This window comes from Octopus bimaculoides, chromosome 25 (genome assembly GCF_046866305.1).
Source record: "Octopus bimaculoides isolate indiv1 chromosome 25, ASM4686630v1, whole genome shotgun sequence".
Taxonomy (NCBI): Eukaryota; Metazoa; Mollusca; class Cephalopoda; order Octopoda; family Octopodidae; genus Octopus; species Octopus bimaculoides.
Window position 1 is genome coordinate 30966040 of NC_142952.1, and position 7500 is coordinate 30973539.

The following is a 7500-nucleotide window of genomic DNA, read 5'->3' on the forward strand; positions in this document are numbered from 1 at the left end:
ATATATATCTATATCTATACATATATATGTACATATATATGTATACATATATATGTATATATGTGTATATATATATATATATATATATATATATATATATATATATATATATATATATATATATATATATATGGGCATTAGTGTACACACATCTTCGTACATACAAACATGTATATATAAATATATAATCGGTACGTATGTATGTATGTATGTATGTATGTATGTATGTATGTATGCATGCATGTATGTGTGTGTGTTTGTGTATGTGTGCGTGTGCGTGATTACGTTTGATTGTAACAATCGATTATCGTTTGGGGAGTCAATTATATCAATCTGCAGAATCGATCATGCAGTGTTTGCCACCCCACACGGTCGCATACGCGCATAGACATTTTCACATATTTGCGATAAAGTAACAGTTATACATATACATACATATATATATATATATATATATATATATATATATATATATATATATATATATATATATATATATATATATATATATATATTGGTACTTTATATTTCATATATTACATATGTAAAGCATAAACTGTTATACATGTATGTATATTATAATAATTTTTTGTTGAATAAATAAATAGACATGATATAACGTCTAAAAGTTGATGAATACCACCTCTTGATCCCCTCTATTTTCTTATTGCTCTATGTATATATATATATAACCCTAACCCTAACCTCCCCCAAAATCTCGGGGACGGAGCCAGTCGATTAGATCGACCTCAGTACGCAACTGGTACTTAATTTATTGACTCCGAAAGGATGAAAGGTAAAGTTGACCTCAGCGGAATTTGAACTCAGAACGTAAAGACGGACGAAATGTCACTATGCACTTTGTCTGTCGCGTAACAGCCACCCCTGCGCCTATATATATATATATATATATTTACGACGGGCTTCTTACAGTTTCCGTCTACCAAATTGCCTTTCATCTTTTCGGTGTCGATAAATTAAGTACTAGTTGCGTACTGGGGTAGATCTAATCAACTGGTCCTCTCCCCCAAAATTTCGGGCCTTGTGCCTAGAGAAGAAAAGAATATTTCAGCTTTCATGACGACGGACAGCTGGCAGAAACGTTAGCACGTCCGTCTATCGGTTCTGAGTGCAAAATCCGCCGAGGTCGACTCTATCTTTCATCTTTTCCGGGCGGTCGATAAAATGAGTACCAGCTGAGGACTGGGGACTGTGTAATCGACTACTCCCCTCCCCCTCGAAACCGCTGGCCTTGCGCCAAAATCTGAAACCAGTATTTCAGTTTCCATCATGGTAATGTGTTTCTATAAAAGCCAGCAAACTGGCAAATAACAATATCTTTGCCCCTTGCCTCCTCTTCCTCCTCCTCCTCATCATCATCATCATCATTGCACTCATCATTGTAGTCGTCGTCATTTCTGTCCTCATTACCAACGTAATCATTCTCTATTGTCACTGTTAACAAAAGCCTGTTGTTGTTGTTCTTCTTCCTGCCCCTTTTGTTTCTTTTTCTTCTCCTCCTCTTTCTCTTTATCGCCATCGATATTTTATCCTCGCCGTCGTCAGCCTCGTCATCATTATCATCTTCGTCGTCACCGTTATCATTAGCCTCCTCCTCCTCCACCTCTACCTTCACCTCCGTCATCATCATCCTCCTCGTCGACGTCGTCATCGTCATTATCCTGTCATCATCGTGGTCGTCGTCGCCACCGACGTTGTTTGGCAGCATCAAAATAGGTGTCAGACGCCTAATTGATAGGCCACGAGTTCGCGTATTGATGAATCAGTCTTGTTTGTGAAAATCACTGTCACATCCTGTGTGACATCTGACCTAACATCCGGTGACTTCCGGTGACATTTGTAACCCCAATTCTACCACCATCACCACCACCACCACAGATTGCCATCCTACTGAGCGTATTAGATCACCCTTGTTCAAGCCCCTCTACTACTACTACTATATGGTTATAAGTGTACGTATACATACCTATATATATAAATATGCATATATGCATGTATGTATGTATGTATGTATGTATGTATGTGGAGGCGCAATGGCCCAGTGGTTAGGACAGTATACTCGTGGTCATAGGATTGCGGTTTCGATTCTCAGACCGGGCGTTCTGAGTGCATATTGAGCGAACACACCTAAAGCTCCCCAAGGCTCCGGCAGGGGATGGTGGCGAACCCTGCCGTACTCTTTCACCATAACTTTCTCTCACGCTTTCTTGCTGTTTCTGTTACACCTCTGTCTCAAAAGGGCCAGTCTTGTTACACTCTGTCTCACGGTGAATCTCACCGAGAACTCCGTTAAGGGTACACGGGTCTGTGGAGTGCTCAGCCACTTGCACGTTAATTTCACAAGCAAGCTGTTCCGTTGATCGGTTCAACTGGAACCCTCGTAGTCGAAAGCGATGGAGTGCCACATATGTATGCATACAAATAGAGATAGATAGACAGACAGATAGACAGAGAGAAAATAGATATGTAGTTATATATATATATTCTTTTATTTGTTTAAATTCATTTGACTGCGGAGCACCGCCTTTAGTCGAACAAATCGACTCCAGGATTTATTCTTTGTAAGCCTAGTACTTATTTTCTTTTTTGGTCTCTTTTGCCGAAACGCTATGTTACGAGGGTGTAAATACACCAACATCGGTTGTCAAGCAATGGTGGGGTGGGGACAAACACAGAGACATATATATATATATATATATATATATATATACGACAGGCTTCTTTCAGTTTCAGTCTGTCAAATCCACTCACAAGGTTTTGGTCGGCCCGAGGCTATAGTAGAAGACACTTGCACAAGGTGCTACGCAGTGGGACAGAACCCGGAACCATGTGGTTGGTAAGCAAGCTACTTACCACACAGCCACTACAGCCCTAAATATATATATACCTTCGAGGGTATATATACATATATATATATATATATCTTCGAGTGTATATATATATATATATATATATATATAGCCTCGCTGCTATTATCATTTAAAGAATGATTAGTGTTAACAAAATCAATGTTAGTACTTTCATTAAGTGGATTTGTATTTAACAGCTTATTATTATGCGAAGAGATGATTTATGAAAGAATTTTGTGTTAGAAAACCCTATCCTGATTCGGTGTGAATTAATAATTGAATAGTATCTTGAATTTCTTGGGAAATTCTTTTCTATAGATTCACGAAACTGGTAAGGGAGGTTGGATTTGATCTGCTTACCATATAGAATTATTAACCAAACAGTTTTGCTAGGACATACCTTGTTATTAGGGTAATTTTCTTTAAAAGTCATCGATGTACCTTTATAATGAAAAAAGGGTCTTATCTAATGGTTATCTCCCTTACGCTGCAGAATTAAATTACTCGATTTGGTGTTATTATTCGAAATAGAGTTAATATTGTTAATATCGTTGCCTTGATTTCATGTCCTAATTAACAGAGTTAGAATTAATGTCAATAGGTAGGATTAATGTCAATAGGCAGAATTAATGAACAGACAACAAACTGTCAAAGACCAGGATCAACCAGTTTAGTTAACAAACTACTGCTATCGTCTGTAGTTGTTACATACACAGATGAGATATCTAAGCTGCAGAAAGACCGATGTGGTTATAATAAAGGCCAGACATTCATGCCTCATCGCTCGATCGGAATATCTGGTGTGGAAGTCGACCTACCGTATAATGATAATTAATGATAAAACTAAACTACCATGAAATAAAGTGGCAAGGAAAAACGAACCGCCCAGCTCGAAAGTCGAATTTCAGTCGTATGATCTTCGGCCGTAAATCTTAACCATGCGTCTTCAAGGGCGTCTTACACGTTGGTGATCGTGGCAGTAGGGTGGTTTGGGCGTATCAGCAGCTTGATAGCAAAATAGTAGTAGTGGTAGTAGTAGTTGTGTATATATATAGTGTGCATATATGTACATATGAATATGTGTGTGTGTATCGTTGCTATCATGTTACACTGTCGTATGTCGAAATTTGGCCAATTTTTTTCAATATTTAATTTTGCTTGCAATAGCCGCTTCTTTTGGTCAAACTATCGTATCTCCAGCTGCTTCAGATGAAAATTGTCAAAGTGTGGTACAATGGTTTAGCATTTTTCAAAAGTGTAGTAAGTCCCACATACGACAGTTTTGCAAAAATATTTCTGACTGAAAATATCATACAAGCATGGAGTTACGATTTTATGCACCCAACAAAGTATTATTGTTAAACTGAAACTATTTTTTCGTTTTCTGAAAAAGCAACGATATATATATATATATATATATATATATATATATATATATCACATATATAATATATAAATACATATAGTTAGATAGATAAATACACATTAGTGTTCTACTAATGGGACCTAATATATATATATATATATATATATATATATATATATATATATATATATATATATACAAGAAATGAGGGCGGGAATCGTCATCCATTTTAGAGAAAAATTTGTAGTTTAGAATCAGTAGTTCTTTGACTGCTGTTTCTGAATTTTCAGTATGTTGGAGAAGCAACTCAATTGCTAATCCCTTATACTTATGATATATATATATATATATATATATATATATATACATACATACGCACATATCTGCATATATATGCACGTTATATGCATATATATGCATGCGAAGACAAAATACTTGTGTTTTTCCACAGATATTTGTTGTCTATTCTTTAACTTTTCCTCTTCCCGTTCAATTCTACACTTTATCTCGATGAAACATTTTGTCCGAAACGTCATAACATTTCGCTAATAATTTTAATCGTGAGCTTGTCGCTTATATTTTGTTATATTTGATATGTATATAAGTATGTATGTATTATGTATATATGTATGTATGTATGTATGTATGTATGTATGTATGTATGTATGTATCTGCCTGTCTATTTCTACGTATGTATGCATGCATGTATGTACGTATATGTATAAGTATGTATTATCCACCATATACTCTTTTCCACTTTCTTAAAATAGACAGAATGAAATTTGCGATAAATTTGGGTACTATTTCTAGCATAGTGTTGAAGGTCATGGCGATGGCATTTGAGGCACTGGTGATGGAGGCACAGTTAATGTTGATGTTTGTAGTGTTGGTTGAAAATTGCAGTGGCAGCGGTTGTGGTGATAGTACAGAAAACTCAGCGGCAGTGACCGCTAGGTGGCACTTGAGGTGCTGCTGCTTAGGGTGGTATTTTCACTTCGTCCTGTCTTTTTCCTCCTCCTCCTCCTCCTCTCCTTCTTCATCGTCTTACTCTTCTACTCCTCCTCCTCTACTCTTCTCTCTCTTTTTCCTCCTATCCTCTCTTCTGCTTCTCCCCCTCCTCCTTTTCCTTTTCCTCTACTTTTCTCCCTCTTCTTCTTCTCTTTCTCCCTCTTCCTCTCTTCTACTTCTTCCTCTCACTTCACCTTTTCTCCACCCCCCATCCTGTCACTCTATTTCCACCTACTCCCACCCGTTCTCTGCCTCTTTATTTCACCTTCCTCCCCTTCCACCACCACCACAAACATCCCTCCCTTCCTTCCATCTTGTTCTCACCTAAAACCACCACCACAACAACAACAACCACCGCCACCACCACCATCACGTACGTGCGAATGGAAAGAACGAAAGAAAGAAAGAGCGACGTGTAGGTGGCGCAGGGGCGGGGCGGCAGCGGCTTGTGGAGTTGAATTCTGGAAGCTGTGTAACATAATGCGCAGTAACATACTTTCGCTGGAAACGCTACGATGTGATGCGGTGGCGATGATGTCGGGTGTCGACGGTGGGAGTGGTTTAGCTGGGGAGGGAGGAGTGGTATGGGGTGGTATGGAGTGGTGGTGGTGGTGGTTGCAGAAATACCAGAGCGACGACTGGTGGAGGAGGAAGTGGAAGTGGGAGGGTACAGAAGTTAAGTTCATTGAATTATGGGATAGTTCGGTTGTTGTATATGAATGGCGTTTCGGATCGAAGGATGGTTGGATGGTTGGATGGTTAGCCGGTCGTTCGGTTGGCTGGCTGGTTGGTTCGACGAGTTGGATGTAGGTGGATACGCATGTGTATGTGTGTTTGTGTGTTGACGTGGTGCAATGATGGTGGCGATGGTAAAGATGGTGGTGATGATAGTAGTTGTGGTGGTGGTAGTAGGAATGGTGGCACTATTAGCTAGTGGTAACAGTAGTAATCGGTGTAGTAGTATTTGTAGCTGTAGTAATATCATTATTATCATTATTATTATTATTATTATTATTATTATTATTATTATTATTAGTAGTAGTAGTAGTAATAGTAGAGGTACGAGGGGTGGTGGTTTGGGATTGGAGATATAAATGGTATTGGTAGTTTTGGTGGTGAAGGTGGTGGTGGTGATGACGACGACGATGGTGATGATGATGATGATGGTGGTGGTGATGATAACGATGATGATGAAGATGATGATTATGATGATGATGATGATGGTGGTGATGATGATGATGTTGGTGGTGGTGGTGATGATGGTGGTGGTGTTGATGACGATGCTCGTGAAGGTGATGATGATGTTGATGACGATGATTACGATAATGATGATGATGACGATGACGACGACGATGAGGAGGATGATGATGTACATGACGTTAACGACGACGAAGCGGATGAGAGGAAATGTGAAGATGTCGATTGAAGTGGTGGACGGGGTGGAGTAGGAGAGAGAAAGAAGGAGAGAGAGAGAGAGAGAATGATGTGTTGCAATATGTGCAGTTTGGGTGGGTGAGAGACCAGGAAAAAGGGTGGTTGCGTGTCAGCGTTGGGGAGGCGGAAGATGCTGATAGGTGGGATGGTGGTGGTGATGGAGTGGTGGTTGTGATGCTAGCGGGTGGGTGGTGGGTACTGGTGGCGGTGATTGGTAGGAAGCAGGAAAAACCTTTCAGTGAAAAAGCTATCGATTTTCACATAATGGAATCACCTGCTTTTATTGGACGGCTTTTGTCGACGATGACGATGATGATGATGGTGGTGGTGAGGGCGGCGGCGGCGGTGGTGGTGGTGATGGTGGTTGTAAGGATGGTATTGCTATTTATGATGATCATGGTGGTGGTGATAATGATGATGATGATGACGATAATAATGATGATGATGATGATGTTAGTGGTGATGATGGTGTTGTTGAAGATGATGATGATGTTGATGATAATGGTGAGCATAATGATGGTGATGGTGGTAATGATGATGTTGATAATGATGATGATGATGGTAGTGATGGTTGTGATATTAAATGACAATGATGATGATGATGATGATGATGGTTGTAATACCAAGTGATGGCGATGATGATGATCGCGGTCATGATGGTAATGACGGAGGTAGTGATGGTGGGAGTAGTGGTGGGGGGGGGGGTTGATGGTGGGAGTAGTGGTGGTGGGGGGGTGATGGTGGGAGTAGTGGTGGGGGTGGCGGTGGTGCTGTCGATGCAGCTGATGAATGTTTTACACTTGTTGTTGTTGTAGATGATGC

The 7500-nt window shown here is 39.6% G+C and overlaps 1 long non-coding RNA gene across 1 annotated transcript in view; it reads right to left on the reverse strand.

The window, feature by feature from the left end:
- LOC149131150 (uncharacterized) overlaps window positions 1–7500 on the reverse strand; it is a 559538-nt gene that overhangs the window by 212356 nt on the left and 339682 nt on the right. The gene's annotated exons all lie outside the window — the stretch shown is intronic.